This window comes from Marmota monax, unplaced genomic scaffold (assembly GCF_021218885.2).
Source record: "Marmota monax isolate L192 unplaced genomic scaffold, Marmota_monax_Labrador192_F-V1.1 WCK01_AAM20220418_F8-fsc00066, whole genome shotgun sequence".
Classification (NCBI taxonomy): domain Eukaryota; kingdom Metazoa; phylum Chordata; class Mammalia; order Rodentia; family Sciuridae; genus Marmota; species Marmota monax.
In genome coordinates, this window is record NW_026692805.1 from 9915849 (window position 1) to 9942161 (window position 26313).

The following is a 26313-nucleotide window of genomic DNA, read 5'->3' on the forward strand; positions in this document are numbered from 1 at the left end:
AGGCAACAATAAATATTGGTGAGGATGTGGGGAAAAGGTACACTTACACATTGCTGGTGGGACTGCAAATTGGTGCAACCAATCTGGAAAGCAGTATGGAGATTGCTTAGAAAACTTGGAATGGAACCACCATTTGACCCAACTATCCTACTTCTTGATCTATACCCAAGAGACTTAAAATAAGCTATAGTAATGCAGCCACATCAGCGTTCATAGCGGCTCAATTCACAGTAACTAAACTGTGGAAGCAACCTAGATGCCCTTCAATGGATGAATGGATAAAGAAACTGTGGTATATATACACAGAGTGGAATATTATTCAGCATTGAAAGAGAATAAAATTATGGCTTTTGCAGGTAAATGGATGGAGTTGGAGATATTATACTAAGCAAAGTAAGCCAATCCCAGAAAACGAAAGGCCAAATGTTCTCCCTGGTAAGTGGATGCTGATCCATAATGGGGAGAGGAGAGGCATGGGAAAAATGGAGAAACGTTTAACTGGGCAAAGGGGAAGGAAGGTAGGGAGGGTATATGGGGGCAGGGAGGATGGTGTAATGAGATGGACATCATTACCCTAGGTACATGTATGACTGCACATATGGTGTGATGCTACATCGTGTACAACCATAGAAATGTACATTTGTGCTGCAGTTGTGTATAATGAATAAAAATGCATTCTGCTCTTATATATACCTAATTATAATGAATCAATTAGTTTAAAAAAAAAGACTACCGAGAGAGAGAGAGAGAGAGAGAGAGAGAGAGAGAGAGAGAGAGAGAGAGACTTCATTGTACCTGCCACCAGCTCTGAGTTGCAGTGCATCCTGTTACCAGCCTTGCAGGAACCGGTTACAGAACAGCGGCTGCAGCCCAGGGAGCTGCAGTACCAGTGGCAGATCAAGCCCATCCTATATTGTGGCTTCAGAAAGGAAGGCTGAATAGACACTGACACCCTGTCTTTCTTTTCTTTTCATGAAAGCATGCTATAGCCTGAGAGATGAATTCCTCTGCTGATAACCAAATGTGTATTCTGGAATGGTGTTTTGGAGGAATTGGTGTGATTTATCAAGGGATCCACAAAGCTAAGAACTATCTTCCAGGCAAGAAACATCTGGAATACCAATGCATCTCAAGCCTTTTGGGATGGCCTGGGATTCTCCACCAGAAAAGAAAGGGTCCTGGGCCCAGTTGGAGACATTTTTGGGCAGAACACAAAGATATGGATTCAGATTATTCTGATCAAGGAGTAGGCCAACTTCAAAAAGTGATCAACACCATCAAAACCAACCCTGAAGACAGAAGAATCATCATGTGTGTTTGGAAACCAAAAGATTTTCCTCTGATGGTGCTGCCTCCATGCCATGCCTTCTGCCAGTTCTACAGTGAATGGGGAGCTGTCCTGTTGGCTGTACCAAAGGTCAGGAGTCATGGGCTTGGGCGTGCCTTTCAACATCGAGTGCTATGCCCTGCTTACCTTACATGATTACACACATCACGGACCTGCAGTCAGGTAACTTTATGCATTCTTTGGGAATGCACATTTTTACCTGAATCACATTGAGCCACTGAAAATTCAGCTTCTACAAGAACCAAGAGCTTTCCCAAAGCTCAAAATCCTTCAAAATGTTGAGAAAATTGACAACTTCAAACTTGAAGACTTTCAGATTGAAGAGTACAATCTACATCCAACTATTAAAGTGGAGATGGTTGTTTAGAGTGCTTTTAAAGGAGTTGGAAAGGTCTTGTCCCTGTAGGGGTTGGGCCTGATACCCAGGTGAAAGTTTTTTCCTAAAGAAAAAGGAACTAGGTCAAAAATCTGTTCATGACTTACCAATTATTCTTCATTAGCTTTTAAATATGTTACCATTGGCAGACATAACTGCTATTGTTTTAGTAATCATGTTTTGTTAACTGAGGGAGCATGAAAGTCCTGAGAGAAGAAAGTGGAAATTTATATACTTTTAGCAAAAATATATAGTATTTCAGTCTCTTGGCTTCATGAAGACTGGTGAATTTCATTAGTTGTATAAGCTATTCCCTTCAATTTTGAAGTAACCCATCATTAATAATATAAGAGCTTATGAATGCTTATTTTATATGTTGATGTAGTAAAGATCTATCTGAAAAAAAAGACTTATTAAATTGTATATAATAAAAATATGCCCTATAGGAAAGAAAGTAGAACAAATCAGACATAACTTTCCCGTGTTCATATATGAATACACCACCAGGTTAACTCCACACCATGTTCAACCCCAAGAATGGGATCCTAACTAGATCCCATTAAGTTATAATCCATGTATGTATAATACATCAAAAATACATTTACTGTTCCATATATCTAAAAAAATCAATTAAAAAAGAAGGATTGCCTTACCAAAATTATATGCCCTGAGAAGGAGATATGTCCATGCCTTTTCCACATTGTTAACTAAAAACTATCCTCTGTTTCTCCCCAAAGACTTTGCAATATTTCTATTCTAAGGTATTATACATTTTTATTTATGCCCTCCTATAGAGAATTCTGTGAAATTATTTGCCGCAGTCTGTCTGGCTGCAGCAAAATAATCAGGGGGGTGACGAATAACTTGTGTACGTTGATACAGCAGGAGTGGGAGCCGTTTATTGCAGGACAGGAGCAGTATTTATATATTCCACACAGCTTATCTTATTAGCATAAACTAGATACATCAGTCAACCAATAAGGAATCTCCACACTTAATAGCTCGCTTTTGTTACTTCTCAAACCACTCCCTCTGGCATTTTGCCAGGCACCATCCAGACTTGTTTACGAACTCTAACATTCCCCTGGCAAAATGCCAGGTGTTATTTTTGACTTGTTTACAGACTCTAACATTTCCCCCTTTTGTTTAATTTAAATAACGACCATAGTGGTTTTTACAGAAACACCATAAATAACCTGCTACAAACAGAAAGGGAGGATACAATGTGGTGAGCCGCTTCTGCCGTTTCTGCAGATTATGGTCGCCATTACAAGATGGCGCTGGCTCCGCTGTGGTCTGTGACAAACAATTTCTTATCTGGGAAAGTTGGCACATGATTTTTCACCACCCTGTGAGAAAGTTCCACGCGGCAGCTTTGCATTGGGGCTTGGGATGCTTTATTAAGGCTGGGAGGGGCACCCGAGAAAGAAGAAGAAATATCCAGGGACCTGAATAAACTGTTGAGAGAAGATTCTCGAGAGTTGCGTCTTCCTTGCGGGCAAGGGGGTCGCGACAAGTGGCGCCGAAACCCGGGAACCAGAACTTTCAACAGTCAGGGGTGGTGCACCGGTTAGTCCCAGGTAAGTGGGATCCGCGACCAAAGCGGGGTTAGTCCCAATAAGTGGGATCCGCGATCAAAGCGGGGTTAGTCCCTAGTAAGTGGGATCCGCGACCAAAGCGGGACAGCTCCTCTGTAATGAAAGAGAGAGCCTTATATTTTATTGCAGCTGCACTGTGTACTTTCGCTCCTACTTTCGCTTTCTTTTTTTTGTGCTTTCTTTGTTGTTGCGTCATGGGTGCCGCATCTTCAAGTCCGCTTCTCCTGGCCCTAGATGGCCTGTTACGTTCCAAGGGACTGGAAGTGAAACATAGTACTTTACAGAGATTTTTACAGAAGATAGATATCGCTGCACCGTGGTTCGCATTTTCGGGCAGCCTTACTGTGCCTAGTTGGGATAAATTAGGCAAAGATCTTGACTTTGCTTCTGAGCAGGGCATATTAGAGGGTGGGGTGATCCCCCTTTGGAAAATGGTCCGTAGTTGCCTTACAGATGATAGATGTCAGGAAGCACTTACTAAAGGACAGGAGGTTTTAGAGCGATTGCATGAGGAAAAATCGGAGATGGCAGAAAGTGAAGCGACTCGGGAGGATGGGAGTGTGCAGAGCATGAGACGGGGGAGGAAACGGTTGTATCCAGATCTCAGTACGCTGCGTACACCCCCATGCGAAAGTGGGTCAGAGGAGGAGGAGGATGAGGAGGAAGAGCTCGAGAGGCTGTCTCGTCAGCTAGGGAGTTTAGCTGTAGGAGAAGGGAACACAGATAAGCAAGGGCTCAAGAAAAGCGATCCCCCGGATCCACCGCCGGATGGCGGGGGCGTTTCGGGAAGAGCTTTCCATGCCCAAACATGGAGGGCTGTTCACGCTGAGATGGGTCTTGCTTATCCAGTTTTTCAGGATGACAACAGGGGAAGAGTCCATGAACCCTTAGATTTTAAAATTGTGAAGACCCTGGCGGAGTCTGTACGCACTTATGGGGTGGATGCCGCCTTCACGCTGACTCAGGTGGAAAATCTGTCTAGATACTGTATGACTCCCTCTGATTGGGCTAGCCTTGTTCGGGCTTGCGTTTCCCCGGGTAAATATTTGGACTGGAGAGCATTCGTGCTAGAGGGCGCAATAGAGCAGGCCGCCCAAAACCATGCAGCGGGACGCCCCCATTGGGACAAGGATATGCTCTTGGGACAGGGTAGATTTGCAAATCAACAGACAGGATTTCCTCTTGAGGCATATGATCAAATTAACAATATTTGTATTCGGGCATGGAAGTCGCTTCCAAATAGAGGAGAGGTGTCTGGCAATTTGACCAAGATTCTACAAGGCCCTACAGAACCTTTTTCAGATTTTGTAGCAAGGATGGTGGATGCTGCTGGAAAGATTTTTGGGGATCCTGATAGAGCCATGCCCCTTATCAAGCAATTGGTCTTTGAACAATGCACCAAGGAATGTAAAGCGGCAATCACTCCTTATAAAAATAAGGGCATAGAAGCATGGATGAAAGTGTGTAGAGAGATTGGAGGACCTCTAACTAATGCAGGTCTTGCAGCTGCTGTCCTTCGGGTGGCAAAAGGGGGCAATCCTGGTGCCGGAACATGCTTCCATTGTGGTCAGCCCGGTCATTTCAGACGTGAATGTCCTAAAAAAGATAATTTTACTGGACCCCCTCACGGTGGCCCTTCCAATGGCTTTCGTCAACCAGGGCTGTGTCCAAAATGTAAAAAAGGGAAGCATTGGGCAAAAGAGTGTAGATCAATGAGGGACATCCATGGACAGCCTATTTCAGCTGGGCCAAAAAACGGCCGAAGGGGCCCCCGACCCCAGGGCCCACAAATATATGGGGCAATGGAGAATGTCACACCCAAACCCGAGACATGGCCATCTCTACGCCATCCCATGAGACGCGGAGAGCCACTACAGGTGCCGCGGGATTGGACCTCTGTTCCACCTCCAGACTCGTATTAACACCTAAGATGGGAGTCCAATTGGTGGAAACTGAGTTCAAAGGGCCTTTACCGCCTGGCACTGTAGGTTTGCTAATTGGACGTGCATCTTCTACTTTGCAAGGTCTTCATGTCTTTCCTGGAGTTATTAGCCCTGATACTGTAGGGACAATAAAAGTTATGGTGGAAGCTCCAAGGGGCATTGTATCTATTTCCCCAGGAGATCGGATTGCCCAATTGTTACTTCTACCCAGCCTGCATACCCGCTTTTCTGCTGATTCCTTTTCAAGGACAAGTGATGAGATTGGAGTTACTGGAGGGAATTCTGTTTATTTGTCCTTAGATATGAATGACCGTCCTACTTTAAACTTAACCATAGAAGGCAAATCAATTTTGGGATTGCTCGATACTGGAGCAGATCGTAGTATAATTGCACAAAAGGACTGGTCAAAGGGGTGGCCGGTGCAGCTCTCAGATCAATCACTGAGAGGTTTGGGATATGCCCAAGCCCCTCAAATCAGCTGTAGACATCTATCTTGGAAGGACCCAGAAGGACACAATGGCACTTTTCAGCCTTATGTACTTGATTTACCTATCTCTTTATGGGGTCGTGATCTGATGAAAGACATGGGGTTCACTCTTAGTAATGACTATTCCCCGGCGTCTCAACAGATTATGCAAAATATGGGGTATAGGCCAGGTCTAGGACTAGGAAAACATCTACAGGGGCGTAGGCATCCTGTGCAAGGTCATCAAAAGCTTAACAGATTTGGTCTGGGTTTTTCCTAGGGGCCACTGGGGCTCAAATACCCATAACATGGCTCACCGAGGAGCCTGTTTGGGTGCCTCAGTGGCCTCTTCCCTCGGTTAAATTGGCAGCAGCCCATAATTTAATCAAAGAACAACTGGACTTGGGTCACATCCAACCTTCCACTTCTCCATGGAATACTCCCATATTTGTTATTAGGAAAAAATCAGGAAAGTGGCGCCTACTGCATGATTTACGAGCAGTTAATGCTCAAATGCAACTTATGGGGCCCATTCAAAGAGGGCTGCCTCTGCTCTCCTCTATTCCTCAGGGCTGGCATATTATTGCTATTGACATTAAAGACTGTTTCTTTTCTATTCCTTTGCATCCTAAAGACTCACAACGTTTTGCTTTCACCCTTCCCTCGTGTAACCACGAGGAGCCAGATCTTAGGTTTGAGTGGGTAGTGTTGCCGCAGGGAATGGCTAATAGTCCCACGATGTGCCAGATGTATGTGGGGAAGGCACTCGCACCTCTCAGACATAAGTATTCCTCCATCAAGATCATTCATTATATGGATGATGTGTTATTGGCCGCTAAGTTAGAGCAGATAGTTAATGAGGCCTATAGAGACTTAGTAAAGCTGTTAGCTCAATATGGGCTACATATCGCACCTGAAAAGGTTCAAACGGGGAATTCTATTGAGTATTTGGGAGCAATCATTGGGCATGACAAATTGAAACCACAAAAAATCACCATAAGAACTCAGGATCTCCAAACTCTGAATGATTTTCAAAAACTGCTGGGAGATATTAATTGGATAAGGGGATATTTACATATTCCTAATGGTGTGCTCCAGCCTTTGTATGCTACCCTTAAGGGTGATCCAGATCTTGCTTCTCCTCGTAGCCTCACCAAAGAGGCCAGGGCAGCCCTTATAACAGTAGAAGAAGCTATACAACATGCTACTCTATGCAGGCTCCGCAGTGATAAACCTTTCCAGTTATGTGTGCTTGCCACTATGCGGCAGCCTACTGGAGTACTGTGGCAAGATGGGCCTTTACTATGGATCCACCCACATATATCCCCAGGAAAATCTTTAGAATACTATCCTGATGCTGTTGCAGCGTTAGCACTTAAAGGGATCCACCAAAGCATTCAATTTTTCGGACAATCACCTTCTTCTCTTATTATACCCTATACTAAGGCTCAGCTTAATGTTTTGTGTGCTACTCTAGACAACTGGGCTATTCTATGTTGCTCGTTTCAAGGGGATATTGATAATCATTACCCTTCCCATCCATTACTCCATTTTGTTAAAGAACATCCCATCATTTTCCCTAAGGTAACTTCACCCAACCCAATTCCGGGGGCTGTTAATATTTTCACTGATGGTTCCAAGTCTGGAATGGGAGCTTATGTAATTAATGATTCTCCCCCTGTTCAGCATCAATTTGCTCCTGGTAATCCACAATGGGTTGAACTGCAAATTGTTATTGAGGTTTTTAAACAATGTTCTTTTCCTTTTAATCTTATCTCGGACTCCATTTATGTGGTACAAGCACTCAAAGTCCTGGAGGCCGTGGGAGCTATTAGTAATGCCCATAATGTATCTGCTTACTTTAATCAGCTTCAACAACTTATCTGTAGCCGCACTGCTCCTTTTTATCCAATGCACATACGGGCTCACACCTCTCTTCCTGGTCCGTTATCACAGGGTAATGCCTGTGCAGACTCAGCCACTAGAGACCAGTTGATATGCTTGGCTTCCTCCTTAGAGGGGGCTAAATTATTTCACCAGAATTTCCATGTTAATGCTTTAACGCTGCGCAGGCGTTTTTCCATTTCAAGAGCGGATGCTCGTCAGATAGTATTACAATGTCCCCATTGTGTCACATTTCTTCATCCCCCTACTTATGGAGTGAACCCACGGGGATTGAAGCCATTGGTTGTCTGGCAAATGGATGTGACGCACATACCTGACTTTGGTAACCTCAAGTATGTACATGTTTCTGTTGATACGTGCTCTGGAGTTATTCATGCCTCTGCTTTGTCGGGAGAGAAGGCACGTAATGTTATTACTCATTGCCTAGAAGCATGGGCAGCATGGGGTGCTCCTGCATCCCTTAAGACTGATAATGGACCTGCTTATACTGGCAAACAATTTACATCCTTTTGTTCTACCATGGGAGTGCAGCTTACTCATGGTCTGCCTTACAATCCTCAAGGACAAGGCATTGTTGAGCGTGCTCATCGCACCTTAAAGGAAACTTTACAAAAACAAAAAGGGGGAATAGGAGCTGAACACACTCCTAAAGAACGCCTGTCCTTAGCTCTCTTTACCATTAATTTTTTAAATTTGGATATTCATGGTCACTCTGTGGCCGATAGACATGTGTCCCCTCAGCCCTCTGTGTTTGGCTATGTTAAGTGGAAGGATGTTCTTACGGGCCAATGGAACGGCCCCGACCCCGTGCTGACATGGGCACGAGGATCTGTATGTGTTTTTCCCCAGGATCGCACGGAGCCGTTGTGGGTCCCTGAACGTCTGACAAGAAGAGTCTTGACATCAACCGACCAACAACAAGAGATACCACAGCAACCCTGTGATGAGGATCTTCACTCTGCTACGTGCTCTGGTTCTGGTGCTGGTGCCGATGGCACAGACGACACCAATGCAGTGGTGGGCAGTGGCACGGGCTTGGCCAATGCCGATGCCGGTTCATGGTAGTTCTAGTGTCCTCCCCACTCTTTTCTCTACCTCATGTGAGATGTCTGCTCCCTGTGCCTCTCCTAGAGGGGACGTGGAGAGCATTTTTAATCAATCTCAGGTTAATCTCACAGGAGTTTTTTGTTTCAGCCTTGGAAACGCTAATTGCATCAGCCTTAAGACCAAAAATTTGACTAACTGGGAGGATCCATTGCGGTCCAATCAGGTCTCAGGGAGTATTATTAATGCCGTACTGAGCCAAGTAGTTTCAGGGAAGCAATTAGGTTCAGGGACCCCTGTAAATAGCTCTGCTTTTAACATAACTACCTTGGCTATGATCTCCAAGGTACTAATCCCAGTGCCTCCTTCTTCTAATAGTACTTACAATGCCACTCATTTTAAGGCCTCTCCTTACTGTACCCCTAATCTTGGTTTCCCCCCAACATTTACGCCTTGTCAGGATCATTCTTGGGAGAGACTTCAAGTTGCTAAGGGTTTCTCTTTTTCCCCCTCTCTTAAGAGGTATGTTTATAACTTTAACCATAGTGCCAACTCCTCTACAGGAGTAGGTTGGTCCTGGTTTCAATGGCTGATTTTCAATGAGAAGGGGGCTTCAGCTGATATTTCTGCATTGGCTCAATTGCTGGGAGTCAGAAGCTGGCTGGCTAATGTTTCTGGTACTGTTCGCGAGAGTGAACGGGGTAATAGACTTACATCTGTTTCGTTCAACTCTTTGCTATATAATGCCACATTGCCCCCTGCGATGGTCTGCGTCCAATCCCCATTCTTGCTCCTTTTGACTAATGACACCTCGTCAGGGATGCTGGATTGTTCTAGTGTTACCTGTCTCTTATCTGAGTGTTGGAATGGTTCTTGGACTGTAGCAGTGGTTATGAAAATTCCAACCTTTGTCCCAATCCCAGTCACTGCGGACCCAGATAAATTCCCCATTGTTGAGCTACTTAGAGTCCGCAGGGATTTTGGAATTACGGCAGCTATAGTGACAGCTGTGGCAGTGTCTGCTGCTGCAGCGGTTACGGCCGGAGTGGCCATGGCCAGTCAAGTACAAACTGCTGCCACCATTAATCAAGTTGTTCAACAAACTTCTACTATACTTGAGTCCCAAAATTCAATTAATCAACATATTTTGTCAGGGATTTTAGCTGCCAACCAAAGAATAGATTTACTCCAAGCTCAGGTAGAAGAATTGGCCGACTTGGTGCTTTTGGGTTGTGTTGATGAACGTGCACATTTATGTATAACCTCTGTCAGATTTAATGATTCCAGAAATGCCTCCCGCATCATCGGAGAGTATCTATCCGGAACCTGGTCCATGGAAGCAGAAAACTTGATCCAGTCTCAACTGACTCAGATTGCTGTTTTGAATAGTACCCGTGTCGAACCAGTGACTTTGGGTCAATTCACCGATTGGATATCTTCTGCTTTTTCCTTCTTCAAAGAGTGGGTGGGGGTAGGCATTTTTGGTGCAATGTGTTGCTTCAGTGTTGTACTTTGTTTGTGGCTTCTCTGTCGCCTTAAAACTCGCCATGCACAAGAAAAGGCTATGATCATACAAGCTCTTGCAGCTTTAGAAAATGGCAACTCGCCTCAAGTCTGGCTTGCGCATCTTAAGCAGTAAACCTTTGTCATGGTCGTTACACCCCAAGTTATTATAACATTGCACTGGGATCGACATGACTTTCCTTGTTATTCTCTTAGTGTTGGAAAGCCCTTGCACTCTGCCGGTCTTACTGCCATTGCACGCAGATGGGTTTCCACACTAGTGCTTTTCTATCGCCTTGAAGTTCGTGCCTTTCTTTCAGGGTGCTGTCAACTTGTTTGTCATTATAAATAGCCACAGTTCAGCCTCAGCTACCCCCCTTCGTCCACCATCGTCACGATACAGGATGCGAGGCAAGGCACTGCACTTGAGTGATCCTTGAAGAGGACCTCAAGGAGAGCATGTCCTATTGCATGCGGGTTAGACGCGTTCACGCCCCGCCCCACGAAAAAAGGCGTCGGCTGATATGGCCTCAGATCTGGGGAAGGGCCCTCCTTGGGACTGAGCCATACTATGCAGCCACTTCTGCACAGTGGGATAGGACCTCTACTCTCGCCTGTATTGTTTTAATAAAATAGAAAAGGGGGAACTGTGGTGAGCCGCTTCTGCCGTTTCTGCAGATTATGGTCGCCATTACAAGATGGCGCTGGCTCCGCTGTGGTCTGTGACAAACAATTTCTTATCTGGGAAAGTTGGCACATGATTTTTCACCACCCTGTGAGAAAGTTCCACGCGGCAGCTTTGCATTGGGGCTTGGGATGCTTTATTAAGGCTGGGAGGGGCACCCGAGAAAGAAGAAGAAATATCCAGGGACCTGAATAAACTGTTGAGAGAAGATTCTCGAGAGTTGCGTCTTCCTTGCGGGCAAGGGGGTCGCGACAATACAAAATGCCACAATACCAAGCCAATTGATGGCTCCATGCAAGAAGTCCTCGGAAAAATTATACCAGCAATGACACTGTTAGCAAAGATACTGAGTTACAATTTGTTATAGATTACAGTTTGTTGTCTCAGTCCAGGTAGAGCAGTGTCTCAATAGATTAACTCACAGTCCAGGTAAATCACAGTCCAGGTAAGTTCTGCAGGCAGCTAGCTTAAATCACAGTCCAGGTAAGTTCTGCAGGCAACTAGCTTGATCCGAAGTCTCGTCCATTTCTCAGCTGAAGTCTCGTCCGGTTTTCAGCAACACTGAAAATTCTTCCACCTTGGTCTTTACCGGCACTGGGACGAAGTCAGGAACTCCGGATGGCTAAAGAAAATCCTGTAGCATTCAACTAAGAAAGCAACCTTCTGAACAATTTAGTACATCATCTCAAGGTTTTTTACATTTGAAATAAGCCTTAATAGTGCTCATTACTCATTAGCTTCCAGGTGTGGGAGAACCATTGTAGCTTAGTTATTGGCATTGAAAATGACCAAACATCAGGGACACCAGTAGTGTCTTCTGCGGCTGTAGCGTCCCGGGTAGCCCCAGATGGCCCTGGGGAGAGTCCCGGACTCAAAATGCTACTGGGCACAGGGAGCAAGAGCCTGCGAGACTGTGCCTCCAGGTCAGGTCTAGACTTGGGCTTGCGGCAGTGGAAGAGCCAGCTCCCTGGCCGGGAGGCGGGGAAGGGCCAGTTGCCGCCGCCTCTTGGAAACTCCTTGCTGCGCTGTGACCGGCTTGCACACTCGGCAGCCGCCTCTCCGCTTCACGCACCCTCCGGTAACGAAAAGTATTTAGTAATAGCCTTTTGCTGCAACTTTTTTCCTGATAATCCTTCTTCTTCTGAACTTTCTTTTTCTTTCTGACTAGAGTTCCTGGGCTTCTATCAACACATGCCCTAACTATTCTTGGTTCCACTGGGGTGCCTTCTTCCCTTAGTAATTTACTTCTCACCCCTTCCATATTTTCATCACAAAGACAATACAATACACTGAGACAAAACAAGACACAAACATACTGTATCAATCTTCTCCATTTTCTCGAAATGGCCATTTTTCCTCTCGCCCTATCTGCCTAGGGACGAGCAGATTGCTCCCGTCCTATCTATGGACAGGCAGCTTTTTTTTTTCCGTCACTTACCCCCGAGTGTCCCGGGGCTCCCGGTACGGGCCACCATCTGCCGCAGTCCAGCTGCAGCAGAATAATCAGGGGGGTGACGAATAACTTGTGTACGTTGATACAGCAGGAGTGGGAGCCGTTTATTGCAGGACAGGAGCAGTATTTATATATTCCACACAGCTTATCTTATTAGCATAAACTAGATACATCAGTCAACCAATCAGGAATCTCCACACTTAATAGCTCGCTTTTGTTACTTCTCAAACCACTCCCTCTGGCATTTTGCCAGGCACCATCCAGACTTGTTTACGAACTCTAACATTCCCCTGGCAAAATGCCAGGTGTTATTTTTGACTTGTTTACAGACTCTAACAATTATTGATGTAATTGATCTCAAGTTGATTTTATACAACAGACCCTTTATTTGCCAACTATAATTATACAATAATTTTTAATGCCTAAAACTTGGAAAATTATTTCTTTCTGTGGATCTCAAATATTTACAAAGTACCCATTTACCCATTGCACAGTCTTAACCATGGTCAGAAGAAATCCCCCATGGGCAATAGATGTTTCTCTCAGTAGCATGTTTGAATCCTTATGATAATGATGTAGTTGGCAGGCCATAATAATAATTTAAGTGTACATATTCATGAGCACTTGTGTAGGTAAGTTCAGACCTTAAGTTGTCTCTCCTTTTCAGAGCAGTGGTTCTGGTATCAGTTCTGTTTTTACCTTTGCTGTGCTGTTTGAGTCTGCCTGATATGCCTCCAGTTCCCGAGGCCTTTTACCCCCTACTTCTCTGGCCAGAGACTTAGTTTTTCTCTTCCTTTCTCTGGGTTTTAAATATCACAATTGCTGCCACAGTAAAGCTGTTCCCCAATGGGAGTTGGACTAAGGCAGGGATGGGAGAGAGAAGAGGAGAAGCGAAACAACTCAAAGATTCCTTCCATGCCTACTAGTATGCAGGGACCCCTCTACCAGACATGTGGTGAGAATAAAGGGGTCTCTCCTTGAGTTTTTATGGCATGTTTCTGTCATTTAATGCCATCTCAGATCAAAGCTGGAATACAAAGGACAGGAAAACAAAGACGAAAAAACCCATTACAAATCGTTATTCAAGTTTAATTTTCAGTTCCCCAATAATTTCTTCCACTCCATCTTGGCTGACACCCGAAGTTTGGGATCTTTAAGAACACAAATGAAGGCTAAACAAAGAATGAAGGTTTAACCAAGGCTCAGCTGAGTATGACTTGGAAAATCTGGGTTGCTCAGTTCTGCCGGGCTCCTGCACTCACTCTACGTACCTTGAGGTTGGAGGAGTTTGAGAGTTTTTATGGTGACACCAGTCTCTTCCTGCTCAGAGCATGAATAAAAGGTGAACACTCCTGAATGTTTTTATGTCTTATTTCTGGTGGAAATTGATTACATACAAATACATGGGCAATGACATTTTTATTGCAGGAATTTTCCAAGCATGCATGAAGCCCCGGGTTTGACCCCCCCCCAGAATCTTTAAAAATAACAATTAAATAAATAATTTTTTTAAAAAAATCTTGTATGAACAGAGATGTACCCCTATTAAGAATATCCTTCAATTCTGAAATTTCATGATAAAATAATGTTGCCAATATGCAAAAATCAAAAATTTAAAGTCATTAGAGTCAACTTTACACAAAAGAAAAGTCAATCAACATGAATTTTAAAAATTTTGAATATGGGAAAGCAGGCAAATAAAAACTCCTCCCTAAATTCTTTTACAATGTCCCCTCTCATTGCGCCCACACTGGCCAAAAATGTTTTTATTACTGTAAGCTAAACTTCTGGCACCCTTGAGTGCAGCCTTCTGGAAACACAGCTACTAGTGCTCTGCTTAGGTAAGCTTTCCTTCTGTAAGAATTTTTAGAGCAGCTGTGTTTAAAATCTGTGTATCCTCCACAGCCAACTCATACTGATATGTTCCCCCAGGGTTCATGCAAATATACTATTTTATCAGATTTTTTTCTCATCTGTGCTCAACCAGGCTTATAAGGATACATAAAATACACAATTGGAAAATTAGACTATATTGAATAATAAAAGAAAAACAAGGTGAGGCAAAGTGATCAAGAAATTAGATAAAGATACATAAAATAATGACTAACCATCCTTCCATCAAAAGACTGTATAGTTAACTGTACACATTTATATTAATTGTGATAGCCCAGGTTATGCCATAGTAAGAGCAATTACCAAAATCTCAGAAGCTTTTGACAATAATTTCTCTTTTAGGTTATAGATTTTTTTTTCTGATTTCTGTGCTAATGGAGTACCTATTGGCATTCATGCCTGTCACTTTGACGGAGGAAAGAAGCTTTGAAGTGCATTGCCCTTAAAGGCTTTGATAATGTTAAATCTACTGACTATCATTAGCCAGAACAAGCCTCATGACTTCACTCACAAGCAAGTTGGTAAGTCCAGGCTTCCCCCATTGAAAGAGCAGGGGTAGATATTGGTGGGCAGCCAGTTCCCACTGTAGCAATCTCAGGGCAGGAAAGGAAACCAGAACAGTTCTGATTCATATTTTCCTGAGATAAAAACAAATACAACAGCTCAAGAAAATTACAACTATTTTTATTCTACTTTCAGATAGGAATTTCTCCAGGATTCCTCATTAAGAGGACTGCATTTGTAATGCAGTCACAGAATTTTCTCAAAAGGTACTTGTATGAGTTTATGATATCACAACATCTTCAATTTGTTTAAACAGGCTCTGGAGGGCTTAAATATTTGTGGTTTATGTATCTATCTCTTTGCCAAATGCTCCACTCTGAGATGTATTTTAGCATTTTATGTTGAGTTATTGTGCTTAATTATTTGAAGGGCAGCAAGTGCTAGATCGGGTACTTTATGAGGGTTCTAGAAAGAAACTATTCTTTGCTTCGAGGTGAGAACTAATTTACCTTCCTAATACCTACCAACTTTGGGCCAGTTAAGATCCAAATATGGAAACGAAGGAACCAACAAGAGTCTTATCAGAAATCTATGCTATACTTCTGAGGTGAGCTGGGGGAGAACCCAGTGTTTGGATAAAGATCCTTTTCAGACAGTTCTGAATTGTTCTTCTTGTGCAGATAACTCATCCATTAATGGATCTCTCATAGTTGAGCAATTTTGTTTTTAGAAAAGTATTTCAAGATAAAGAGAGCAAGATTCCCTTCAATGCAGAAATTTTATAGCGAAATAAGGTACAGACAGGAATACTTCATTTTAAAAATAATTTTGCCAGCAATTTTATGAATAACCAATTTAAAAGCTAAGAATTTTCTTCTAAAATAAATTAATAATAATAATAAAAACTTTCATTGAACACTTGCTATGGCCAAACAATATTACAAGTAAGCTCTTAAATGCATTTTCATTTAATTTTCACAGCAGTGTTAGGTAAAAAAGAATTATTAATCCTAATCTTCTAGTGGGGTAAAATGAGGTCATATAATTAGTCTAAGGATAAACAAGGTACTAAGCTTGTGGAGCTGGGGGTTTAGAAAAGGCTGGCTAAATGTAGAACACTTAGCAACTCTATTTACAATATATATTTTAGTAAAATAACTCCAGTTTTTATGTATAGAGAGAATTTACTAGCAAGATCAGTTTGGGATAATGAAAGCATCAACTGTGTATAGAGAGGCGACTTGTCTTTCTGTCTTGGGTTCATTAAGCACATTCAAAAGAAAAAAGAAAAGCAGGAAGATTCAGCAGAAGCATATTTTCAATTTCAGGGAATTTAACTTCTGCCAAAGGCCATTCTCATCTGTCTCTTTGCAAATGAATATTAATATGTTTTATGTCTCCATAAAAGCATCAAAACATGGGGATTTATACTGTGCTCTACAATTTAGTTACGCTTTTTGTCGTGGAGTTAAAAGTTAAAGAAAAGCCCATGTAGTGCTGCAGACTTTGACCTGGATCTGATGGCTTAAACAGCTATATGCTCTGCACTTTTTTGAGGCAACTAGCTTAAGGTAGCTCAATTCCAACCCATTTTTATCCTAAGTAAAGAGGAAAATGCCAGACAAACTCAGGGTTGCTGGGTTTCCATCTTCAATGTTGTCTTAAGCAGTCAAAATTCCCTTTATCTGTAATGCTCAGGTTCTCCTACAAGAGATGTTGTAGAAGATCAGCCTCCTCTTGAAGGAGAAACATTTCTGATAATCTTTCCTGCTAGTATCTAGGTTTAGGTTTTTCAGGCTTTTGCAGATCTGCTATGTTAATTTATCACTCTTTTGTTTACTTTGTGATTTTAAAGTTTTTTTGGTTAGTGCGTTACTGCTCTCGTTTTCTTTGTCCTCTTGCATTCATATCATTGAAAATAATTTTATTGTCATTTAGGTGCAGTTTTTAGGAAGCACGGGGGAAAAATGAACTGAGCATGTCATATGAAGTGCAAATCCTTCTTTAGTTTTCTCACCTGTGAAACTGGGGAGTTGGAATTGACAATGTTTAAGGCAGTTCAATATTTATCCTTTTCTGCTGAGTTGGATCAAATCAAGATAACATATTCTCTCCTTCAAGCAGTTCAGCTAAATCCCATAGCAGGAGCAAACATGAGAGAATAAACATCCAGAGACCTCAAGTAAACCCAAAGCTCCTGAAGGCAGTCAAAGTCCTTAAGAAGGAAATATATTTTTCTATGTATAGCTTTAGGCAAGATATAGAGGGAAATTCCTGAGAAGGTCACACAGCAACTTAAATTTCCAATGTGGTATAGCTGGTCAAGAGCAAATTTTTTAATAGACTTGAAGGCCCTATGGAGTTGCCAAATGGAACAGAGAGAAGGGTTAAAGCAAAAGATTCAGTGACCCAAGCATTGATAGGAACAAAAACTGCCAATTATTGCTTCCAGCCCAAACCCCCAATTGGCCTCCTCGGAGGAGTAAGTATATCATTTTACACAATATGAATAAAGGAACTGTGAGAGGCGATGACCCCACGGCACAGAAAGAGACCTGATTATCCTGAGTTGAACTAATTTATCTGTGTTCTGTTTTCCCTAATTTATCCTGCCCATTCCTGCCTACTCTGATCAAGCTGATACCTGCTAAAACAAACACATTTCATGATTTACAAGTTCCTGCAGATTCAAGTACCTAATGTGTAGGCTTTATATGAATAGAATTATGCAGTACATTGTGTGTGACAGAGTATTTTTCACTCAACATTACCTTCTTGTGGTTTTCATCCTGTTTCCTTATATTCAAAATGTCCTTTATAACCACATATAATTGCTTTATATCCAGTTTGACAAACTTAGTCTTATTTTGAATGTTAAATCCATATAGTTAATGGAATTATTGCTATCTCTAGGTTTACATTATCATCTTATTCATGTTTTATGTGGTCCATCAGTTTATGCTTTCTTTTTATTTTTTTTCTGTTTTTAGATTCTAAGAACTTTTTTGATGGATTGAGAAGTGTTTTATTGAGTGATGGAGTAGGTATATTTTTTTCTGCAGTTAAGCTATAGCAGTTCTTTCCCTCCCTCCTTTGATATAGGTGTGTAAAGATGATTTTTTTGTGTGTGCACTTCCTTTGTCTCTCTAGGGACAGAATTGGTGACTTCCCTGGGGCCAAGATAACCCTATACCAATCTCCCCACTGGTCATCTATAATTGCCCCAGGCCACAGTGTCTTGGGCCTTACCCTGTTCAGGCTTTCAGAGAAACTTCTTTCCAGTCATCCCCTTGAGCAAGGGCATCAGGTTTGGGCAGGGCACTTGCCTTTGAACTTGGCAGATGTACTCCGGCAGGCAGTACTGTAGGCAGTCAAAGCTGACTGGATGAGAGACCTAGCTTTTCTCCTGCTCCTCTTTCTGCAACATTTCTCCCTTCTTCCTCAAGATTTTTATGAAATGCTCCTTGACTTTATGGGTCTTAATCTGTACATCTACTAAGATCTACTCTCTGGAGAGAACTATGGGAAGGGTGAAGGCATCATGATCTGCACCCAAGGGTTGTTTTTGTACTGGATCTGAGGTATGCTGAAAAATGTAAGTTTTTTGGTGTCCTTATCCAGCTCTACATGCATGTTGTAATTCACCATCATGACCTGCATTACATTCTTGAAATCAAGTTAAGGTACTGCAGAGTGGGGGCAGATGGGGAACAGACTTTCATGGGCATGGTGGTGATGGCTGAGCAGTGAGGAGATCATGCTGAACCGGTCTGTTCACGATGTGGAAGACCCTTCCCCTCACTCCTTCCACCACCCCGTGAATGTTTCCACTCCCACTCCCAAAATATTATATATTCATTTATTTTCCTTTCTTTTCTCACATTAAGTACACATGTTTACTATTCTTCTAGTGTTTATCCTAGCAGGTACAGTGTACATCCTGATTTGTTTCAGTGTAAAAAGAATTAATTTTACCCCTTTTGAAATACTTTTAGAATCCCAGACCTCTTTTTTTCAACTTAACACCTTCATCCTTTCTGTGTATCATTGTTATCATGCATTTTAATTTCACATGCATTTTAAAACTCTACACACATTACAAGTAATGATTTGTATAGTTGGTATTCATTATACTTATCTTTTCCAACATCCATTTTTCCAGCTTTATTAAAAAATAACTGACAAATAAAATAATATATATTGAAAGATTGCAGCGTGGGGTTTTGATACACATTTATATTTTGAAATCATTATCAAAATCAAGACCACCATATCTATAACTCATGTAGTTACAGATATGGTTGATTGTGAGTTATATGAGTCTTTTACATACTTTGGATGCTAACTTTTTATTAAGTATATGTTTAGCGAATATTTTCTCCTATTTCAAAGGTTGTATTCATTTTATTGATTCCTTTGTTATGAAGAATCATTTTATTTTGATATGTTTCCATTTGTCTTTTTTTTGTTGTTCTTGTTGCCACTGCTTTTGGTATCAAATGCAAAAACTCATTATTAAGACCAATGTCAAGAATATTTTTCCTATATTTTCTCCCAGCAGTTGTATGGTTTCTAGTCTTATATATAAATATTTAATCCACTTTAGTTTTTGTTGATGATGTAATATCAGATACCACTTTCTTTTCTTTTGCCCATGGATATGTAGTTTCCCCAGCATCATTGATTGAAGAGATTATTCTTTTCTCATTATGAATTTTTGGCTTCTTTGTCAAAAATTAGTTGTCTGTCTGCAAGTGGGTTTATCTTTTCTTTCTGTTTTGTTCTATTGGTTTCCAAATCTATTTTCCATACTGTCTTATTATTTTTACAGCTTTGCCATATTATATGAAATAAGGTAGTATTTGCTTTAGCCATCCAGCATCTTTTGTGGTTCCATATGAAAGTTAGCATTATTTTTTTTATTTCCATGAAAAATATCATTGTAATTTTCATTGGGATAGCATTGACTCTATAGATTACTGAGAAGTATAGATATTTTAACATTAATTCTTCTGCTATATGAACATGGAATGTCTTCCCATTTTATTGTGTCATCAATTTCTTTCATCAATATTTTATATTTTTCAGCAAATATTTCTTTTTTCACATTTGCAATATTGTATTTTAGTGGAAAATTAAATACAAACTGTTTAAAAAATTAATAACTTTGCCTTAAAAAATAATTTCAAAAAAAATTGGATGACATCAACACATTTTAGGTATTGATGTTTCTTTCTAAGTCTTCTTCATGTAGATTCTCCTGTGGCATCTGTTTCTCCCATACAAGGTGCACAGGCCTATGCAAAGGAGAAGGAAGATATTAGTGCCTCATACAGGGGTTCTGTTCAGACTAACCAGGGGAAGCCCAGGGCCAAGTCAGGATGAAAGCAAAGGTGACCCTGTGGCAATTTCATATCAGATGAAGACCTGAACAGCCACATTGAAATATCTCATCCATTTGTGAACTTCAAGGGCCAGAAACACAAGCAAAAATTAATAGGGCTAACCTCATAAATATTCTATGCAATCATGAAGAGGAAGAAAACTAACCCCAATAGTTGATACATACCTAAGGATAAGGCTCTGAGCCACACTTTTCATCTTGAAATTTAAAATGTAATTTGATCATTTTCAGGCCTCATTCTATGTATAAAGTATCCATCAGAAAGTTCACAGTGATCCTTCGTCTGGGGCTGAATCAGTAAATACTGACTTAAAAACTGAAATAAAAGACAGTTCCGTAGGGTGCTGATGTCACTTACCTGCATGAGAATTCTGGTACAGGACTAAATAGGCTACAGAGAAACAGAGAACAATCTTTCAAAAAAAAAAAAAACCTCTCACAAAAGTGTTCTGAAGAGGGGCTGGGATTGTGGCTCAGCGGTAGAGCACTCGCCTAGCATGTGCAACGCCCTGGGTTCTATCCTCAGCATTACATAAAAATAAAATAATAAAATAAAGATATTGTGTCCAACTACAACTAAAAAATAAATATTAAAAAAATGTGCTCTGAAGAGTATTTATAACCAACAAAGGATCCAACCAGAAGGAGAGGTAATACATGGCCTCTTGATACACTCAATGTGCTGACATTTTAGAGCTCAGAAGCTTAGCCTATGATAATTCTGCAAATAGTCTGTCTTCTCAGTCATATGGAACATGGGGGAGGGGTAAGGATTTCCTAGTTTTCATTCCATTTTCACACCAAAGTTGACTTTTCATCACTGAGATCCTCAGCATTCACCTTGGCAACGTAAACTTGATACTGTACATTGTCTTCTGGATTTTTTTCTTTGTTTTTTAGGATGCTGGCCTTCATAGCACAGATTTGTTTTGCTGGTCCTTAATCATCTGCTCCAGCTCAGCCATCTCGAATTTCAGGAACTCTGTGGCATAGTCTGTGATACTCTGCTCCTTCTGCAGGGCCTCTATGTGCTGTTTGTTCTCCCCGTGCCACAGCTGGAACTCATTCTGCATGGCATCCACATTTTCATGGATCCAGTCCATGATCTTCCTCTGAGGAAGCACACTCTTACAGGGTCTGAATGAACATTCAATCTTCTTGATCTCCTTGGAAACAGTATACTTCTCCTTCTTCCATGCCAACTCAAAGACAAAGGATTTCTCCTTCTCTCCAGATTTGGATGACTGCTGCACTTCCTCATAGTCTTTCTTAGTCTCCAATTTTTTTTCACAAGTCCACCATGCTTCTCACTGTCCTCTAGCTCCATTGCTAGAATGTTTTCAATTTCTGACATTTCAGAGATCTGAGGAGCAGCCGCCACCACAAAATGATCATCATCTTCATTGTCTGAATTATGTTAATCTATAATCACATTTGAGATTACTTTATCATTCCCTGTCCTATCCCTCATTAAGGTCTCCATGCTCTCTCCTGCAATTTGACGGGGGAGGCGCTGGCCTTGCACTACTGATCCAAGGTACTCTGACACTGGAGGATAGCTCCCTGAGGGCTTCTGGATTCTTGAACAACTCGGATTTATCTTGGCCAGTAGGTCCAGCCTCTCCTTCTGCATCGCTTACGGACACCTTCCACGGAATATTTGGATTATCGTTTTGATGTTTTTGATATCAATGACATGGACACTGTCATAGAAATCTCAGCCTCTGGAGTCTTTAAAGGATCCATCTGACAACTTTTCAGACATCTCCTGAGCTTGCTTTCTCTCCAGCTTTTTTGGTTCTCTGTTCTCCCTGTTTAGGTCCCTGGAGTGCTCCCCATTTCTCACTCTCCACTGCTCCCAGTCTCTCAGACCCTCCTCTCCCTCTCCTCCAGGTCTGCATCTAAGTCCAGGTCCTTGTTGCGTCTGTCTGTCCCTCTCTTGCTCCTGCTTGGCCCTATTTCTGCTTTTTCTCCTTCTCCCCTTCCTTGTACTTGTCCCTCTCAGCACCTTTATGTCAGTCTCCATCATTCTCCTTCACCTTTTCTTTCTCCCTTTCTTTCCCTCTTGACTTGCTTTCTTCTTTCAACTCTTCTTTCTGTTTTCCATCTCTGCTTGTACTTCTTTTACTTCAGAATTTCCTGTATCCTCTCTATCCTTGTGAGCCCTGGAATCTTCTTCCCTCGCATTCTAACTGTTCAACTGGTGAGACTTCGAGGTCCGAAGAGAAGGCCCTTTCTCTCACGTCCGGTCTCTCTCCACTGCGTCCTCTCTGGAGAGCTTGTTGATGCTGCACTCTGTACTTACCTGATGCAGCTGATTTGTTCTTTCAGGCTGGTGCCCAATAACAATTCAGTCCCGAAACCATCATGACCACATGTATGGTCTTCTGTAGGAAGTTAATTTTTGCATCTTTATCCTTGACATTGTCTGACTTCATCTCGATGTCTGTGTAGAGGCCCTTCAAGACCCCAGTGGTCCTAATAACCTCTGTGACCATGTCCTGCAGGTCATGGAACAGGGGCTTGTTCTGCAGCTTCTCTGACACTGGCGGTCTGCAGATCACCTTGCCCGGCAACTTCTGCTACATCACCACCGCAAGGCTGCCCGCCCATGGCCTCAGCCAGCCTAGTCAGGTGGAGGTGATGAACCAGGGTCCCATCCTACAGCCACGAAAGGGCTACGCAGCCTTAGCAACTGACCCGCATGACGCCCTCCCCACCTGAAGCCCTGCCCCCTAAGTCAGATATTTCTTCAGTGGTGAAATTCTTTTAAAAAAAATAAATATTTTTTAGTTGTTGATAGGCCTTTACTTTATTTATTTGTATGTGGTGCTTAGAATCGAACCCAGTGTCTTACGGATGCTAGGCGAGCGTGCTACCACTGAGCCTTTAAAATTCTTTCCCAAACTAATACACTGTAGAAAGTATTTGCAATTTATATATGATGACAAGAAATTAACAGAAAAGCTCATAATAGCCTTGTAGAAACATTAACAAATAGAATACAACAACAAAAATAAAGAAATATCATCAGTAAACATAAATATGTCCATTCCCAAAATTTCCAAAAGCAAATTTTTTAAAAAGGATATATGTGCCAATTTATAAAAAATGTATAATTTTTAAACATCTTCATCATATTGAATTACCTGTATACATAAAATTTGCATATTTCAAAAATATTTTCCTCTCATGAAATTTGCAAATTTCAAGAGACAGATGATATCCATCCTATACAGATGACATAGTATACTGATATAATGGTATCAGAAAACACGTTGGCCACATGATTGATCTAGTGTGGATATGCAACTGTTTCAATCATTAGGTAGAAAAGTCAGTTATTACAAGGACCACTTTTTATTGTAGTTCAAACCTCATCAAGCATCTAAGTCTTCATTATTTCTTTCTGTAAAAGGGAATTAAGTCAGTCTAGCACAAAAACAACTTGAAGAGTAATCCCAACCTGTAGCTCTTGATTACAAATTATATGCACAACTTCTAAAAGCACATTTCTTTATCCTTCATTTAAAAAAATACAATTATCTAAGCAGCATTTTGTATTGTGTTCTACTGACCTCCCTCAATGTATATACATTTTGGAATTGTGTACTTGTAAACCCAGAAAGGAAATGAAAATGAAATATCAAACTACCAGAACAACAAAAGCAAAAGTACCTTATAAATCTACTGAAGAGGAAAACATTGCTCCAGATGACTAGAGCTGTGCATGATTCTTTGTGCTGAGATCTAGACAAGTTTAAGCCATCATTCATGTGGCTTTCATGGTGCATAATAGCCTGTAAGAAAGCAGAAGTGATACCTTCATTCCCTGTGTTCCCTTCCCAAGCCAGTGTCAACATCATGTGCTCTGAAATCACTGAGAGTAACAGCAAACAGAATCAAAAGGCAGGTAGAGACATCCCAATGCTATTGTGTTCAGATTAAATAACACACACACAGCTCCCTGTACAAACTAGCTTTCAATATATTCAGTTATTGTTTTACAAAATGATTCAATAAATATTGAATGAAATAAAACAAATAGCAGGGAATTTCCACATATTTATATTCAACAAATGATCTCTGGCCTCAGCAAACTGTGAACAAGCATCAAACATTGCCTCCCACTACTGTATCATCATAGGCTTCACAGCAGTTCCCGAGAGGCTGACCAATCACCAAGCACTGAGCAATGCTTCCAAAGCCTTGAAGTTCAAAACCAAATATTTTTATTAGCTCTTCGAATAGGTTCTATGTTTTAAACTTTGTACAAAATGGTAACATTAGGAGAGGTTAGTGCATGAATCTGAAGTGCATAGTTCAATGAATGTTACAGAGGGAACATACATCTAACCAACACTCAATCAGGAAGAAAAACATCAGGGAAATTTAAAGTCCTGCTCCATGCCCTGAGCTCCCTCCTGCCCCATCTTCAAAGCACTCTCCACTTTCCAGACTCCACACCATGACTCAGTCACGCACTGTGAGTAGAATCACACAGCATGTGAGCCTGAGAGTTTGCCCTCCTGCAGGGACACTTCCAACAACGTAGCACAGTACACTTAATCAAGCACAAGAACTGAAAACTGAAATTAGTGATTACAACTAAAATTACATACTACCTAGAAAGCAAGTAAAGAGAAACTCCCAACACCAAACTGAATGAGATAAAGATAATTTGCAGTCAAAAGCAAGATTATAGCCAGGCATGATGGTGCACACCTGTAATCCCAGCTACTTGGGAGGTTGAGGCAGAAAGATGGCAAGGTGGAGGCCAACCTCAGCAACTTAGTGAGACCTGGTCTCAAAATGAAAAGAAAAAAAGAACTAGGTATGGAGCTTTTTGGTAGGGCACTTGCCTACGATGTGCAAGGTTTTGCATTTGATCACCAGCACCACACACACACACACACACACACACACACAGACAAGATTATACCATTACATACCTGTTAGAGTCTGTAAACAAGTCAAAATAACACCTGGCATTTTGCCAGAGAAATGTTAGTCTGTAAACAAGTCTGGATGGCGCCTAGGCAAAATGCCAGAGAGAGTGGTTTGTGAAGTAATGCCATCGAGCCATTAAGTGTGGAGATTCCTTATTGGTTGACTGATGTATCTAGTTTATGTTAATTAGATAAGCTGTGTGGAATGTATAAAATACCGCTCCTGTCCTACAATAAACGGCTCCTACTACTCCTGCTGTATCAACGTACACAAGTTATTCGTCACCCCCCCCCCCCCCGGTTATTTTGCTGCAGCCGGACTGCGGCAGATGGTGGCCCGTTACGGGGAGCCCCGGGACACTGGGGGGTAAGTGACAAAAAATGCTGCCCGTCCATAGATAGGACGGGAGCAAATCTGCTCTTCCCTAGGCAGATAGGGCGAGAGGAAAAATGACAATTTCGAGAAAATGGAGAAGATTGATACAGTATGTTTGTGTCTTGTTTTGTCTCAGTGTATTGTATTGTCTTTGTGATGAAAATATGGAAGGGGTGAGAAGTAAATTACTAAGGGAAGAAGGCACCCCAGTGGAACCAAGAATAGTTAGGGCATGTGTTGATAAGAGCCCAGGAACTCTAGTCAGAAAGAAAAAGAAAGTTCAGAAGAAGAAGGATTATCAGGAAAAAAGTTGCAGCAAAAGGCTATTACTAAATACTTTTCATTACCGGAGGGTGCGTGAATCGGCGCCGCAGCTGCCACATGCGGGAGCTGGTCATGGCGCAGCAAGGGCTTTCCAAACGGCGGCAGCTGGCTCTTCCACTGCTGAGAGCCCAAATCTAGACCTGACCTGGAGGCACAGTCTCGCAGGCTCTTTCTCCCTGTGCCCAGTAGCAGTTTGAGACCGGGACACTCCCCAGGGCCATCTGGGGCTGCCCAGGCACTACAGCCAGCAGAAGACGCTACTGGTGTCCCTGATGTTTGGTCATTTCCAAGGCCAGTAACTACAATGGTTCTCCCACACCTGGAAGCTAATGAGTAATGAGCACTATTAAGGCCTATTTCAAATGTAAAAAAACCTTGAGATAATGTACTAAATTGTTCAGAAGGTTGTTTTCTTAGTAGAATGCTACAGGATTTTCTTTAGCCATCCAGAGTTCCTGCCTTCGTCCCAGTGCCGGTGAAGAGCAAGGTGGAAGAATTTCCAGTGTTGCTGAAAACCTGACGAGACTTCCGCTGAGAAACGG

General features: G+C 41.8%; 2 pseudogenes; one reads left to right on the plus strand and one right to left on the minus strand.

The window, feature by feature from the left end:
- LOC124095164 (thymidylate synthase-like) overlaps positions 1-3193 on the plus strand; it is a 74573-nt pseudogene extending 71380 nt beyond the window's left edge.
- A 17840-nt stretch (positions 3194-21033) lies between these two features.
- On the minus strand, positions 21034-25845 carry LOC124095195 (TRAF3-interacting protein 1-like; annotated as a pseudogene).
- Between the last annotated feature and the right edge of the window lie 468 nt (positions 25846-26313).